The sequence below is a fragment of the Gopherus flavomarginatus genome, chromosome 23 (genome assembly GCF_025201925.1).
Source record: "Gopherus flavomarginatus isolate rGopFla2 chromosome 23, rGopFla2.mat.asm, whole genome shotgun sequence".
Taxonomy (NCBI): Eukaryota; Metazoa; Chordata; order Testudines; family Testudinidae; genus Gopherus; species Gopherus flavomarginatus.
The window spans coordinates 6083257-6099837 of NC_066639.1; the positions used below are offsets into that span (position 1 = coordinate 6083257).

Sequence of the window (16581 nt, forward strand, 5' to 3'; positions counted from 1 at the left end):
CAAAAGCCCCAATGTCTTCATTGAACAGGGACAAAAACATAGCTGGAATCAGTCTGACTCACTTGTGTATTAGGGATTAGGATTATAAGAATGCGTTTACACTTTATTGAATGCTTGTGAGTTGCTGCCTGGGTTAATATCTGACTAGTTGCATTGTGAGCCTCTGTGGCTCTGTAAATCACCAGACAGGAAAGAGACTTTATCTAGGTGAAGTGCTGACTGGCAACCGAATGCATTACATCCTGCCTGACAGGAAAGGTTCATCAACACCAGATAGACTATTATGGGATGTTAAAGACGACAAAAGACTGTTGTTGCGCTCTTGACTTCCCATTAGCTGAGTTTGCAGCTCAGAGCACACTGGCAGGAAGGGGATAAAAAACCCCAAACAGAAGGAACTGATTTATCTGTATGCTGCTTGGACTCTGGGGGGCAAAGTTTCTAGGCATAAGCAAGAGATCCCCAGCTGATTAGCCTGGGTTAGTCCTAAGGAAGATATAGGGCTTGCTTATTATAGAGGCTTCTATTACCTTTTGAAATTTAAGACTGTAACTTGTCTCCATCTATAGGATTACATGCTTTAACTTTGTAAACAACTCTTGTTTCCTTTTAAATAAGTCTTAATACAGGTTATTACAGGACTGGCTACAAGTATTGTCTTTGTTGTGAGATCTAAGATTCAACTGACCTCAGTAAGTGACTGGTCCTTTGGGACAAGGTCAGGTGTGACAAAGCCCTGGCTGGGATGATTTAGTTGAGGATTGGTCCTGCTTTGAGCAGGGGGTTGGACTAGATACCTCCTGAGGTTCCTTCCAGCCCTGAAATTCTATGATTCTATGACTGGTAGTAACCTGAACATTGCTGTGATTCGTGGGCTAAGGCAATGGTTCTCAACCAGGGGACCTGGGTCGCCTGGGGGCCACTAGAAGGTTTCAGGGCGGGCGCCAAGCAAGGCCAGCATTAGACTCACTGAGGCCCAGGGCAGAAAGCTTAAGTCCCAGCGCATGGGGCTGAAGTCCAGGGCCCTGAGCCCCTATCTGAGGCTGAAGCCAAAGCCTGAGCAATGTAGATTTGTGGGGCCCCTGTGGCATGGCACCCCGAGAGAGGAAGAAAGTGCCTTGAGGACTCAGCCAGAAGGTTGAGCCCTGACACACTACTGGCTTAGAAGGTCTCTGCCAGTCAGGAAGCGCTAGCAGCGAGGGAAGACTGGCAATTGATGGTTGGAGGGGTGAAGGGGTTTGGGGTATGGTGGGGGAAGAAGCGTCTGGGACTGGATAATCTGGGGCTGGGCAGTCTACATAGGGGACACTTGCTCCTCCTGTGCCCTTTCCACACCCTCTTGCGAGTAGAGAATGACCACCCTGTCCCCACCTCCAGAGGCAGCCATGTCTCGGGACTCTCCCAAGTTCCATCCACTAACTCTCTTCTCATTTGGGGTATAGCTTGGGGCAACAAATCACCACCAAGATGAACCCAGATGAATGCTGGGTGTTCTGGTGCCACAGGGGCCTCTGGAGGGTGAAAGGCAGAACTGTAGCACTTCTCAGGCAGAATGTATCTTCTTCAAGCCAAAAAAAAGAAATTCTGTGCTGGACGTGAATTCTGTGCATACACAGCGGTGCAGAATTCCCACATGAGGACGCACACCTGCCACAAACATAACCTGCTCACTCCCATCTCTTCTCCCTATGTGTCGAGTCCCTGCTGCTGTCATTAATGCACACAGGCTTTCACTCTCATTAGTGCTGGCAAGACCCAATCCAGTTACAGGACTGAACTCTTATTTTCCTAGCACATGGGACAGCTTCAGCTGAGGGGGAGACGAGATGGGGAGGGGGTACAAAGGGGAAAGTTGTTGTACCCATGTTGGTCCCAGGATAGCAAATAGGTATTTTTAATTAGTTCTAAAAAAATTACCTCACCCACCTTGTCTGTCCAAGAGATCTGAAAGTGGCAGAAGGAGACAAACAGGAAGACAGAGCTCAGGACTCAAAATCAAACATTTCCAACCCCTGGAAGAAACTACATTTCCCTTCTGCCCCTGGGTATGTTTGGATCCTATATGAGGGACCACCCCATTCCCCTCACAGCAGCAAAGGGAAACTGCAGCCAGCCCCAGATGGTCTTTCCCAATCCTGGCATGTTTGTTGTGACAGTTTCTGTGTGGCGGGTGCACGGGCTGGGTACAGCTGGACCGATCTGCAGATTGGAAAGTCAGGGCAATTCTAGCACAGCTTGGGGGCTATGGGCAGAGGGAGCAGTTCTGGAGCTGCGCCTCTGTCCTCTCTAGGTCCCATGGCAGATGGCTCTGGCAGCATCAAGTGGGTCCATCACTGCAGGGGAAGGTTGGGGTAGTGTCTGAGATCAGGGTGAGAATTGGAGGGGGGTCCTTGCTCAAGAATGGGGGATGGAATTCACCTCCCCACCCCTCTGCAGAGCTCAGCAACTAGGGATTTATCCAGTGAAGTGAATTTCACTCTGGGTGACTTTGAGTCAGACACGGAAAGATCCTTGGGCCTTAGGTTCCACACTGGCCACAGGAATTTACTAGTTCTCCCTCCCCAGATGGCCGGGGGCAGCCAGGGATAATTAGTGGGTTATGGGAATTAGAAGATGAAAATTCACTAAGAACAATAATATTTCTGTGTTTATTATTAAATCCCCAGACACCCACCAATCCCCGTCCTCCTTCCGATGAGCTATAAATATCTAAGGGACTCAGCTACTGATCCTGCAGTCAGTTCCTGCCCTTTCCCACTTTCTACAGCAGCACTTTTAACACCAGGGCAGGGAAACACGTAAATACTTTGAACCAAATTCCAGAAGCTGCTGAGCATGGAGAAGTTAAAATGAAACCAAGGTTCCATCTCTCCAAGGACCTGGCCCCTAGTGCAAAATAACAGACACTCCCCAGAAATCTGAAATGGCCACTTCATAACTGACAAAATGTTAATAATCTGTTCATTTCTGGGAATTACCAATAAGAGAAACAACCCAGTGATGGTGATATCCTGAGGAAAAGATCTCATGTGTCTTTAGATCATACCCATTTGTAACCTGGAACTTTATACACTAAAATGCCTAATTCATAGCCCTACGGTGATTACCTGGCATCACAATGGGTCAGAATTAATGTTGGGTCCCTTAGTTGTGAATTTCCATCCCCTAACATATTGCAATTGCGGTTAAGTGGGTTTGACAAAATTCATTTTGTCTATTTCTTTCTTTTAATTTCAACAGACAGTGATATTTATTTTTAAGCCCTTTTTTCAATGTTTACAATTTCAATGTTCAGAGTTGTGGGAAGTTATGGGAGTCCTCGGACAACAATTATTTAATTATAGTAACTGCTGAGATTCCAAAAGCCAAATCATATAACTCTTCAAAGCGAAATTGTCAATGTCACATGCAAAATATACAGTGTAAATATTCTTATATCAAACTCCACTTTTTCCAGAAGCATTTCTGTATATTACTTATACAAATATTTTTTCATGTGTGTCTGTGTACAGTGAAATCAGCATTTGCAGCAATTTATTCATAAAAATGTAATCATTTCAAACATAATTTTAAGTAATGAAATACTTGAATTCTTTCACTTCCTAGACTGGAAGTTTCAGGATAATTACTCCGTCCCAGTGATGTATTTTGCTCTCAGTACCATAACCCTCTTGTGATGTAGCTCTTGTCTGGGTGCTCTCCTGAGGTCAGTGGCATTATGATCAGAAGGTGACACACTGACACATGAGCAGAGACACATGGAGGCGGGTGGAGGATGAGGTAACATGGAGCCTACCAGGGTTGAACATAGCCCTAAGAACAAACGCCCTCTCAGCCTCTCCTCTCTCCCCCCTCCCAGAGTCAGTAACTCGGATAAATCATTCCTTGAAATCTAAATAGCCCCAGTTTGAGAGACTGTGATTAATGCAGGTACCTTAGGGGCTGCTGCATCAACCCCCTGCCTGGATGAGGAGGATGAAGAATATCAGTAAAAATGGGTTAGGCTGGGAGACGGCACAGCTGATTTGAGATTGGGAGCCAAGTTGACCAAGAGGCCAGAACTCATGGAGGGTTTAGGAGAAGAAGTCAACAGGACTGGGTAGAGGCATTTCAGAGCATTTTCCCCATTAACCATTCTGCCATGTATATAATTTAGAAACTTTTCATTCCCATCTAAACACCTTGGAGCTAAGCTGGGTTGATGCATTTCCACTTACAGTGGTACAGTTTTAATTAGGTGTTTAATCAGATGCTCATGCAACACAAAGCAGTGAATAATGGGTGTGCTTTCATTCATTAACTTGACTGTGCTGGGCATCGCTTTTAAAAAAAGATGGTGTGAGGGAGTGTCAAAATTTTAGGCACTAAGAAATGGTACGTAGGTGTTAGTTCCTTTCTCAAGCGTTTCTCTCCTAATTTTAATGTCAGTTTTGAATTAGTATTAATACCATGTTCTTTTAACAGCAGTAGGGTCCTTTTGTATAATTGTTTGCAAGATTTCAATGGATATTGCGAACCAACCGTCTTAACCTTTTATTTTGAGATTCCTAAATACAACCCAGCGCACCTCTCCTGAACGACTGCAAGCCCTGGCCGGTGACATGTTCCTTAGAGAGCAAACACCTGACGAGCCCTCTCACCCTAAAAGCGCGCATTTGGCTCTTTGACACTGCTTTATTCGCCCAGCCAGAAAATGCTATAGGGAACCCGGTCATTACAGCCGACCGTCACTAGGTACAGTTCTACCAGCTATGGGTCAACATTCAAATGGTTCTGTTTGTTTATCTTTCATTCAGCGTTGCAATTCTTAGATCCTATTTAAAAACTGGAAGTGAAATAACTGAAGCAAGTTAAGAAGAGAGCGGCATCGGGCATAGGTGGGGGTAAAACAATAAATGGAAAGAACTGACTATGCAAAAAGGAACATCACAAATTATCAGAGCCCCAGATCCCAGTCCAACTGAACCCACCCCGGCCAGGCATATCAAGCTGGGTCCCTGGAAAATCACCCAGCCCATCTGGCAGTGAACACTGCGTGTTCCAGGCAGAGCTACGGCGTGTGCGTCTGCTCTGCTGACATGCTGCTTTGGTATGGAAAGCACCACAGCCACAGGAAGCAGAGACATGAACTCCTACAAAACACATTCCTTGATACACCTCCAATGCCGCATCCCCTCACACCTCCCCACTGTCTGCCATCCCCTCCCCTACCTCCACATGGCCATTCTCAGCCTATTGCTAACGCTTCCTCCCAGCCTTCAGCACTATAAATCAATAAAACATGGTGTTACAAAAGGTGGACTGTGCCACAGAAATCTGATCTGGACGTGAGTGAGGTTTTTGATACAGTTCCACATGGGAAACTATTTGTTAAATTGGAGAAAAGGGGATCAATATGAGAACCGAAAGGTCAATAAAGAATTGGTTCAAGAGGAGTCTACAAGGGGATCATATTGAACGGTGAGTTGTCAGGCTGGAGGGAGTTACAAGTGGAGTTCCTCAGATCAGTCTTGGGACCAATCTTACTCAACACTTTTATTAGTGATCTTGGCACAAGAAGTGGGAGTGGGACACAAAGCCGGGAGGGATTGCCAATATGGAGGAGGACAGGAAAATTATACAAAAAAATCTGCATGTCCTTGAAAGCTGGAGTAATAGAAATGGGATGAAAATGAATAGTGCACAAATTCTAGTTGTTAGTCCCCAAGTGTATAATTTTGCAATAAGCTGGGGATTTGTCAATTGGAAGTGACAGAGGAGACTGGTTGATCAAAGGATAATTATGAGCTGCCAACGTGATGCAGTCATGAAATAGGTTAATGCAGTCCTAGGATACATCAGGTGAGGTATTTCCAGCAGACACATGAAAGGTTTAGTCCTGTTATAAAAGGCACTGATGAGACCTCATCTGAAAGACACCTCTACCTTCTGCCCTTAATGTCTCTGAGTCTATAAACTGTGCTTTGTGTTGCACAGACACTGATGGAGATCAGGGCCCCATCGTGCAGCACATGGCAGAGAACCTGACTGAGATCAGCACCCCCATTCTGCTGGGCACTGCACAGACAGAGAGGGACAGTCCTTGCGCCAAAGAGATCACAATCCAAAGAGACAATTGGTAGGAGGAAAACAGAGAGGGGCTGTGACTTCCCCAAGGTCACCAAGCAGGTCAGGGACAGAGCCAGGAACATACCCCGTTAACGCCAGAGCCACATCACCCGCAGCTTGGAACGGTCCCCACACCCCATTGTATTAGGCTGCAGGAAGAGATGGTTTGTCCACGGATGCACAGGCTGTCTTGGCAGGGCAGCTCAGCTGCGGTCCCTGCTCACAGCTGGGTGTGTGTGTCATGAGTCAGGAGAAGTCAGTGTCCAGTCCTGTGGGGCTGTGCTCCTGGCTCATACCTCCAGCACTCACTGCTGCCCCTCCCTTACCAGCTGCACTGGTCAGCCAGCCCCAGGCCTCTGTGAGGTCACTGCCCTCCACTCCCACCACTTTAAACCTTCAAACAGGGATATGGTGCACCAGTGCCAGAGTGCACTAGTGAAAAGTCTGTCTGTACTAAGGATTTGCACCAGTGCCTAAAACACCAGTATGGCAGAGACGTTCAGTGCCCAGAACAGCAGGACGGTGGCACTAGAACTGGGATCTAGTTTTACCTCTGTCACAGACCTTGCACACATCAATGTTTCTCCTCCCAACTTTAGTCTCTTTACCCAGCTGCCCACTCACTGGGGTCTCCTCTCTCTCCACAGCTGCTCACTACTAAAATCTGTGTGCGTGTCACCAGAGCTGAGGTACTTCAGCTCTGGAATAGTCTTACAAGGGGAGCTGTGGAGTCTCTTTTCCTGCAAGTTTTTAAGAACAGGTAGGACAAACCTCTGTCACAGATAATCAATATATACTTGGCCCTGCCTCGGCAGAGACAGCTGGACTTGATGACATCTTGAGGTCCTATCTAGCCCTACATTTCAAGGATGCTATGCGATATATATGTATAAAACAACATACAGAGAAAAACTGCACAACAACATGATGTCAAGCCATTCAAAAAACAACAACAAAACAAAAAACTACATTGCACAGCATAAAATGACACAATACTAAGGAGAAGAAAGCAACACGATGCAAACTAACACACCTTAGGACAAAAGTACACAATGCAAAATAGCTCAACTCAAACCAACACAACATAGACACCAAACAAGCTGAGGCAAAACAACGCACCATAAAACTATGCAACACAACATGGTGCAATCACAGTTCCAAAATGCAACATGCAAAACAGCTCAGCGTAGAACAGGACACAGCACAAAAGAGAATTATTTCAATGCAGGCCTGGAAGGGATCTTGAGAGGTCATCTACTCCAGCCTCCTGTGCTGAGGTAGAACCAAGTATCCCTAGACATTCCCAGACTGGTGTATCTCTAACCTGGTCTTAAAAACCTCCAGTGAAAGGAATTCCACAGTATCCCTTGGAAGCCAATGCAAGGCAGATACAGGCCAGAACAAGGCTGAACACACACGCTGGGCTTGTGGATAAGGGGAGAGGCAAGAACTGAAACCATCTGGGTTCAGTTCCCAGTTTTGCCACAAATTCTCCATGCAAACTTGAGCAAATTACTTCAGCTCTCTGAGCTTCAGTTTCCCCATCTGTAAAATGGAGAGTCGCCTCCCACCATTGGCCTATTTGGCCTTTCAGCTTTTTGTGGCAAGGCCTCTCTGTCCCTGTGGGCATGTCGACACTGCAGTCAGACACCGGCGGCTGGCCTGTGCCCGCTGACTTGGGCTCACACGGCTCAGGCTGTGGGGCTGTTTAATTGTGGTGTCCATGTTCCGGCTGGGGCTGCAGCCCAAGGTCTGGCACCCTCCCACCTCGCAGGATCCTATAGCCTGGCTCCAGCCTGAGCCCAGACATCTACACTGCAATTAAACAGCCCCTTTGCCTGAGCCTGGTGAGCCTGAGTCAGCTGGGAAGGGTCAGTGGGGGGTTTTAATGGCAGTGTAGAGATACCCTTGGTGTCTTTTCCGCACCTGTCAGAATGGGGACTCTGATCTTGGTCAGTGTCTGTGCAGAGCCCTGCACAACAGGAAGCCTCATCTCAGTTGGGGACTCTGCAGCTCCCAGCATTACAGGAGCCCTGATTTTGTTTAGGGCCCCTGCAGCAACTGGCAAAATGTGGGGGCAGGATCTCTGTCAGGGTCTGTGCAGTGCACAGTACAGGGGTGGGGTGTGATCTTCGTTACGGTCAGTGCAATGCCAGGCCCAACGGGGACACAGATCTCAGTCGAGGTCTCTGAAGTACTCAGAACAATGGAGGCAGCTGTTTGGGTCACAGTCATGCGCTGCCTGGCACAAGGGGGACCGTGATTTTAGTGCAGGTCTCAGTTTTACCTGGACAACAGTGGGGTCTGATCTCACCTGGGGTCTCTTCAGTGCCTGGCAGAACAAGGCCCAGATCTCAGCTGGGGTCTCTTCAGTGCCTGGAAGAACAGGGTCCAGATCTCAGCTGGGGTACCTGCAGCGCCTTGCAGAACAGGGCCACGCTCAGTACGATAGGAGCCCTGATCTCAGTCACACACCTGGAGAGAAAAGTGGGAAGATTTTTGAGAATTCAATATCCGTATTTCAGAACTGAGGAGAAAATGGGGCACAAGCTGAATATTTGCCAATATAAGGGACAAGCATCAACATGTGGGGAGATTTTATGTCACTATTCAACAGTTTAAGAGAGAAGTGCGGGAAGGAACCAGACACAGACAGCTTGTTTGCTCAGGAAGGCGCCCCGCCGTCACGCGTGGCAGCCCTTTTATTAGCTTCAGTTACAGCATTAGCATGGTCAACAACTCTGTTTATTATTTTCCTATTGGTGGCCTTGGGACTCTCCCCTTTGTTTCCCACACTCCGCGGCATGAGCATAGAACGTGCTGTACTGATCAGAGAAAGGGTTTGTGTAAGGAACAATCATCTGGTGGTTTGCCAGCCAGGACCGATCCCTACATCTCCCCCTTTAGTTTTAAGGATACGAAGCATAATTTTGTTTGGCCCATGGACAACCTCGGGTGCATAAGGAGATTAAGGAGGGGATACATTGAATACCACAGCAGGTGAGTATGAGGAACAACAGGCAGAGTCCTCCATAGGTTATGAGCTGATGCAGCCAACCCCATCCTGGCAGCCAACTAGACAGCCAATCCCACCAGGAGGAAAAGGGATCATTGTGAATCTGTATTTGAGCAGTGAGATTTTTTATTATGGCTAATTGATTATCAATAGCGTGAGAGTGATCAGAAATATTAAAACAACACATATCATTAACCTTTTCACAGCCATAGTGATGTAATAGAAGAAGATAATCAATAGCAGCTCTATTTTGCAAAATGCCATGGCGCAATTCAGTTTGTTCCTCATTGAGCAATGCCACAGCAATAGAAGTAGCATTAAGAGCTTTAACTGCTAAACACGCTAACCGGTTAATATTATTGCTATTAATAACGGTTAGGCCAGGTATACCAACCAGGGAGGTGGCCAAGGCATTATACATAACATCACACAAGAATTAGCATTCAGGCAAGCAATAAAAGCAGTTAACAAATTCTCTGGGGTTTTCTCCTTTTCTTGCTGTTCCAGCAGACGCTCAGCTTGCTGTGGGAGGGACTTTATTTGTCCCCACGTCACTGGTGCATTGGGAGTACTGCGGCGCCGTTCTTGAGACAGCGTAACTGTTGTTGTTAATAACTGATTGAAATCAGGAATGGGATTATTAAGACCCTGGTGCCACGCCATGCTGCGGGCCGCCTGTGGGGTCCTCTTTCCACGGACGGATGTAACGGGTTGGGACCCACACAGGCCCCTTAGGTATGTTAACGGCTGCGTACCCCCGCCCCCAGGTAATCAAGGGGACTGGGGCACTCCACGTGGTTCCAGGGAGTTGTCTATACGTTACTTTAGGGGCGGGGAGTTCTTCCTTGCACCTAAAGTGTTTCTGTAAACGGGAGATATAATGGGCACCATCAAAAACAAGATTTAAATGATTGATTGTATAAAGAACATGTGCTAACCACTCCTCCTTGTCGGGCAGCGTGGGCGGGATTCCCCCTTTTGTTTTTTGTTGGAGGAGAGCTGTTTTGAGGGTACGATTCGCGCGCTCAACGATAGCTTGGCCCTGTGAATTATAGGGGATGCCAAAGGTGTGCACAACGCCCCAACGGGAGCAGAAGGCAGCAATTTGTTGAGAGCAGTAAGCTGGCCTATTATCTGTTTTCAGCTTGGCTGGGATGCCCATAACAGAAAAACAGCGGACAAAATGGTTAATAACGTGTCGAACACATTCACCTTAGTGAGGTGTGACCCAAAGGTAACCAGAATAGGTATCAACAGTAGTATGAAGAAAATTCCACGGGGAAAAAGGTGAAAAACGTGTGACATCCATTTGCCAAAGCTGATTAGCGCCGAGACCGCGGGGGTTGACGCCGGTGGGGGGGTAAGAGCGGAGAGAGGAACATTGTGGGCATTGTTGAACAACAGCTTTAGCCTCATCCAAGGGAATGGAGAACTCCCGGGCGAGGGCTTTAGCATTTTGATGATGAAAGGCGTGGCTGGAAGTAGGGGAAGCAGTAGAATGGACCCAGGAAACACGCACTTGTGTATCAGCGTAAGCGTTGCCCTCAGACAAAACCCCGGGGAGGGGAAGATGGCTACGAATATGTGCAATAAAAAACGGGTGAGACCGGGAGCGCAGAAGCTGTTGGAGGGTAAGAAAAAGGGCAAGAAGTGGTTATTCCATAAGTGGGGTCACATAGCTTCCAGCTATAGCGGTACCAACGTTAGCAACATAAAGGCTATCTGTAATAACATTAAGGGGGACAATGGAAAAATGAGAAAAGGCTAAACAAAGGGCAGCAAGTTCTGCCCGTTGAGGGCTTGTTTGAGGAATGGTAAACCACGAGTGCCATTGCGTGGCAGTACACCAAGAAACAACACCACGGGTTGGGCAGCCATCAGTGAATACTGTAAGCGCATCAATTATGGGGGTTTGCTGGCAAAGATTACGAAATACAGTGGGAATGTGACAAATGGCATGCAGGCGAGGATCTTTCTGAATATGATAGGACAGGGAGCCCACAAAGCCTGCCAGGGCTAGTTGAAGGGCATCCGGGAAGGCAAGGGCTGATTCGGTCTTTGGGTAGCGCTTCTTTACCTGTGAGAAAAGAAACTTAACACATTTCATTAGTGCCTGGCAGTGTTTTGCAGATCTCATAGCTGCTTGGGCACATTCAAGCCCCACCCCCCTTTCCTTGGTTATCAGCCAAGTCTTAGCTGTGAGCAGTGTCCTTGAATGGAGACAGTGTCTTATCTACAGTCTCCTAGCTACTTTTTTTCTTTTCAGTTAACTCATTCTTTTTTTTTTTTCTTCTCCCTTTTTGGCTTCCTTTAACCTGCAAAGGAAACTTTCACTCTTCACTCATACACCTTTTCCCAACAACGAACACGTAAACATTGCCATTATACAGTACATTAGTCTTATTATTCAATATATGCCACACATACTCTTTTACTAAAATAACCTTATTACAGAACTTTGGAGCAACGAGCTAGAATAAGCACACCCACTTTGAGGAGTTCATTCAATTCAACCTCTAGTCCAATAGCCTTCCACCATCCCCAGCCCTCTGGCTAGAAATCTGAGGTAGCCAGAAAGATCCCATGTACAATATGGGGAGTGGGTTAACTTTTCATGTCTTTGCTTCCAAAGACTGTTGGCATGCAAATTTTAACAACAATTTCTTTAATTAACAATTTGGCCAATGAAGCTTCTTTTTCTTACTTAAGCAAATGCATTAGACTTTAGTGTATCACATTCTCCTGATTTATCCAAACACCTTGTATTCCAAAGTTGAATAAAACAAGTATCTGCATTTAACCCTTCTATTTGATTTTAACTAGACTATCCTATGAAAATATTAAACACAACAATTTTGGCCACGAGACAAACACCACAAGACAGGACATAGAACACAAAACATAATTCCTGTTGTGCCAGTAAATGCATGATACATTGAATGCTGTTCAGCTGGCATCAGTTTTCTCTGATTATCTGAAAGACAAAAAAACAGAGGTCTACCCACCCCTTCTGGGCAGACAATCATCGCTTGAAATATACAAATACCCTTGTTGACTTCAGGCAAAAACAGAGGAATTACCCCATATTTTCATATATTTGTTTCATAAGCAGCCCAGGTTTTCAATTACATAACACTGTATACATTCTTCAGCTAATTTAACTAAATTGTTCATAGCCAAACCAAATGATAGCAATCCAATAATTTCTTTGCCTAAATTTATTTACAAACATTTCACAGACACCAAGAACTTTTTTCTTTAGCATTTTTACAAAGTTCAACTGCTGTTTCCTCCAGCAACTACAGAGTTAACTTCTCACTCTCCCTTAAATCACTTGCTTGTCTCCCAACAGACACTTTTATCAACTTAAATCACCATGCCAAGTAAGTCCTGGGTATTTGAAATCCCCATGCTTACACTTACTGACTCCTTCCTTCCACTACACCCTTAAAGTTTTCCAACCTGCTTTCCAATCTCTCTCTCTGTTGCCTGCCTGCCTGGGCCCGATCCTGCTTTTCTTGCTGAACTGTCCCTTCCATGGGCACCAACTTGTTCCACTACCAGTTTAGCTAGGAGGGTGGGCTTCTTAACTAGCCCCCACCCCTCCTGGTCTTTTCCTTTAAACATTCTTACTCAAGACTACCCGAGTCCTCCTTCATGAGGCTTGCCACCTGGACAAAAACGCATAGTCCATTGGCATTTAACTATTCAATTTCCTCTTGACATTCCTTTCTGAACACCAGGTAAAGGCCATTTACTTAGCATATAATCCAAATCGCTTTAGAGGGTTTACCAGAGACCCATCAATCTGTCTGCTGACACTCAAACAGAAAAGAGAATTACACAGAGAACAGAGGGAATTACAGTCTAATCCAGGTTTTTCTACTTCTATTACACCGACCGCTACAGGGGACGGGACAGAAGGATCTCAATACAACCTCAGAGCTTCCTCGTACTCATGGCTTCCACTCCAAGGAATTACGAACGAGAAGTTCAGTTCCGCCCACACTCCTAACGCCCAAATGTATACAGAGCAGAAAAACAACGGTAACCGGTTAAACAGAACAGAACCAGAACCAAATAGCATTTCCTTATCCTATTAAGGCATACTTTTACTCATGCAATTCTCAACATATAGCACCAACAGTACCAAGCAAAGCAAACACAAAATAACAAGGGTAAAACAAATAGATGGTGTAAATTCTGCAGTGCTCCCCCCTTCTTAATTGCTCACCAAACTGTGACAAATTTCTGTTACCAATCTATCCCTCGTGTCAGGTGATCAGGCTGACACTACAGGATCGCTGGGGGAAGATAAAGAAAACACACCATATAACTGAATTTTAAAGCTTCATTTATAAAATAATAAAACAACAATGGAGAATGTTGGGAACGCTCCCACATCACTCAGGAAAATATTAATGCCCCAAGCCCGAAGCTCCTTTCATACTTACACAGGTACGTCCAGACTGGCCACTTCTGTGTATAATGTTCAGAGGAGGGGGAGAGGTGGAAGGGAGATTATCCTGTATACAGCGTGTCCAGAATTTCCAACATGCTTCTGCTCTTGGGAGGGCTGTTCTTTTACACCCTGGAATCTCCTGCAGCGTCTCTTTCAGAGATCCCAGTCCAGGTCGGCTGCCTGTGGCTTCTTTGGTGTCACCAAGCCACACCGACTCCAGGGTCACAAAGGCACACTGTTGGATCTTACTGGACAGTTAAGCTTTGCAAATGTAATTTCAGTGCTGTAACTTGTATTTCCTTTGCTTCGCCTCTGTCTATATTTTTTCCTTCACAGCCAGCTGGGGCCGAAAGCAGCCTGTACCGCGCTTGGAGCCGGAGGGGGCAAAGGGGGGGGCGACGACAGCAAGGACTCAGAGGGGGCAAGACTAGGGGCTGTCGCCCTGGGTGCAGGACTTGGGGTTTTAACCTCCGTGACATATGAGGGAGGTGGGGTAGGGGTGGGAGAGGCAAGCGGGGGTGCCTCCTTTCGCAAACGCCCGATTGCCTCTGCACAATGTTGCCACAGCAAGATGTGTTGGATGGGCGCTCGTGGCTCCCTTAGGAGCCGTTCGCCCACATTTTGCCAGTCAGAAACCTCGAGAGTTCCTTTCTCGGGGTACCAAGGGCATTTAACCTCTATCACATGGAGCAATTCCTCCACATGTCGCTGTGATGCTGTCGTGCGACCGGTTACCTTGAGTACTTGAACCAGCTCTTTCGCATGAGCCTTCTGTTGCACGGATAAATCCCCCCCCATACTCACGAGGGAGTGCGAAGACGCACTGCGGTGCACCACGGCTCGGCCGGCCGGTGGGTACGGAGGGCTGGCACGTCGGGGTCACCAGATGCGGGAAGGAACCAGACACAGACAGCTTGTTTGCTCAGGAAGGCGCCCCGCCGTCACGCGTGGCAGCCCTTTTATTAGCTTCAGTTACAGCATTAGCATGGTCAACAACTCTGTTTATTATTTTCCTATTGGTGGCCTTGGGACTCTCCCCTTTGTTTCCCACACTCCGCGGCATGAGCATAGAACGTGCTGTACTGATCAGAGAAAGGGTTTGTGTAAGGAACAATCATCTGGTGGTTTGCCAGCCAGGACCGATCCCTACAAGAAGAGGGGAAATTGGAGGGGATTATACAGGGACATTGAATCAACAACAGAATGGGACTGATTCTACTTGCCTCACACTCACAAGGTCAAGAGGGAGCCCTGGGTGATGTCTTTTCACTGGGGAAAGGAGCGGGGCTGGAGTCAGAAGGTCGCTGGCTGTGGGGAGGGGCTGGCAATGGGGTCTGGGAATGTGACTAGCAGGTGATGGGGGGAGGAGTAACTGGACTGGGAAACCTGGGGCTGGGCCGTCTCCATGGGGGACACTTGCTCCTCCCTCTCCTTCCTGGCCCTTCCCAAGCCCTGTTGCCAGCAGAGAGGGGCCCCCCCAGCCCCACCCAGAGGTGTCCCTGTCTCAGGGCCCCCCCAGCCTCTGCCCAGTTCAGAAATCACTCGGGGGAACCATTTCCCACCCACACAAGAACAAATCCCTGCGGGTGAAAATGGGGGAAACACCTCAAACCTGAGATCTGAACTGGCCATTGGCGAAGGGGAGAGAAAATGGGGCACAATGGGGGGAGGGGAACAGGGAACTTCTCAGGGTTTGGGGGAGGGGGGGTCACCCTGGGCGCTGCTCGTTGCTCTCTAGGGAGAAAGGGGGCAGGACGGGAGAGGAGGGGGGTCCCCACGGGGGGGGCAGCGGTAAATTCGAGGGGATCTCAGCCCCCCCCTTTCTCTCCCCGCTCCTCGGGGGTCACCTGCTCCCCCCCCCCCGCCATGTCCGGGCTGCACAGACATTTCCCCCCCGCCCCTTTCCCAGCCCCCCCGGCCCCACGGTGGGGTTAATGCGGGACTCTCCTCCACCCCGATCTGCGCATGCCCAGAGCCCCACGGCACAAATCCTTCTCCGGCCCCGGGAGAGGCTCCAACGGCCCCGCGCGAGCCAGGCAGAGCCGGAGCGGCCCGCGCGCGCTTGCAACTAGTCTTCTTCTCTCCCACTCAGTGTCACTTCCGGTCCACGGAGAGTCAGGAACTACATCTCCCAGCCTGCCCAGGGGGCGCTTCCGCTTTTTCTAGCCCAGGGAAGGGAGGTCCCCGGAGCCAGCCTGACCCTCCCCGCACCGCTCATTCTGTGTCCCGGCCCTACCCCCTCTCCCAGCCGGGGCCTCTCAGACCCGCCCCCGCCTCTTCCCGGGGAGCGGCAGAGCTGGGAGGGTTTATGACCTCCACGTAATAACCCCCCCTGGCAGGAGCGTGTCCGCCCCACGCGTGTCCCCGCCCCGCGGCCTTCGCTCCTGGCCCCGGGATTTGCTCCAGTTCTGAAGCTAGTTGCAAAACGGGAGGACTGCTCAAACTGACGTTACACCGGCACAAGGGGGCGGGGTCTGGGCCGGAGGGGCAGGAAGGGGCGGCTCCCCCCCCCGGCCTGGCCCTGACCCGGGGCCCCACGCAGGAGGGTTGGACACGCGGGGACCCGCCTCAGCCCGGAGGGGGCAGGAGAGGGGCTGGGGCTCCCCAGGGGAAAAGCAGGGGTGGGGGCTGGTGCTGCTGAACCATCAGACTAAGGAGCCCCCGGCTGAGAGTGCAGCGAGCACGTGTCAGTTCAGCGCTGGAGATGGGACCCAGCACGTGTCAATTACCTGCCTCTAAAGCCTCTAAATCCCCTGGGCACCGCTCGCCAGGGCACAGCTTGGGAGCTGCCCTGGGAATAGATCCTGCGGGAAATCCCTTCCCCCCTCTGCTAGCTTGTGTTTGTTACAGCCCTGGAAATAACCCCGCTGCCTGTGTGCTCCGCAGAGAACAGAGGAGCACATTCTCTCCCTGTTCGCCCTTCCACAGCCATGAAAGGAAGGAATAAACCCCCAGTAGTGCCCTGCCCCACAGAGTCCCCCCCTGTAAGGAGAGA

At 48.7% G+C, this 16581-nt stretch overlaps 2 protein-coding genes across 19 annotated transcripts in view; one reads left to right on the forward strand and one right to left on the reverse strand.

Moving 5' to 3' along the window:
- LOC127039347 (gastrula zinc finger protein XlCGF57.1-like) overlaps positions 1-16581 on the reverse strand; it is a 284061-nt gene that overhangs the window by 114997 nt on the left and 152483 nt on the right. For 2 of the 18 annotated variants that reach the window (XM_050932887.1, XM_050932886.1), the window contains exons 1-2: positions 8520-8728; positions 8423-8475 (exon numbers count right to left, since the gene is read on the reverse strand). The exons of 12 other annotated variants lie outside the window; for them this stretch is intronic. The gene's annotated coding sequence lies outside the window, so the exon portion shown is untranslated. Of the gene's footprint in view, positions 1-8395; positions 8402-8422; positions 8476-8519; positions 8729-16581 lie in introns of those variants that run through there. 4 more of the 18 variants (XM_050932894.1, XM_050932896.1, XM_050932897.1 and 1 more) reach the window with 4 other exon arrangements.
- The window catches only part of LOC127039367 (zinc finger protein 383-like), a 124680-nt gene that overhangs the window by 82181 nt on the left and 25918 nt on the right, over positions 1-16581 (forward strand). The gene's annotated exons all lie outside the window — the stretch shown is intronic.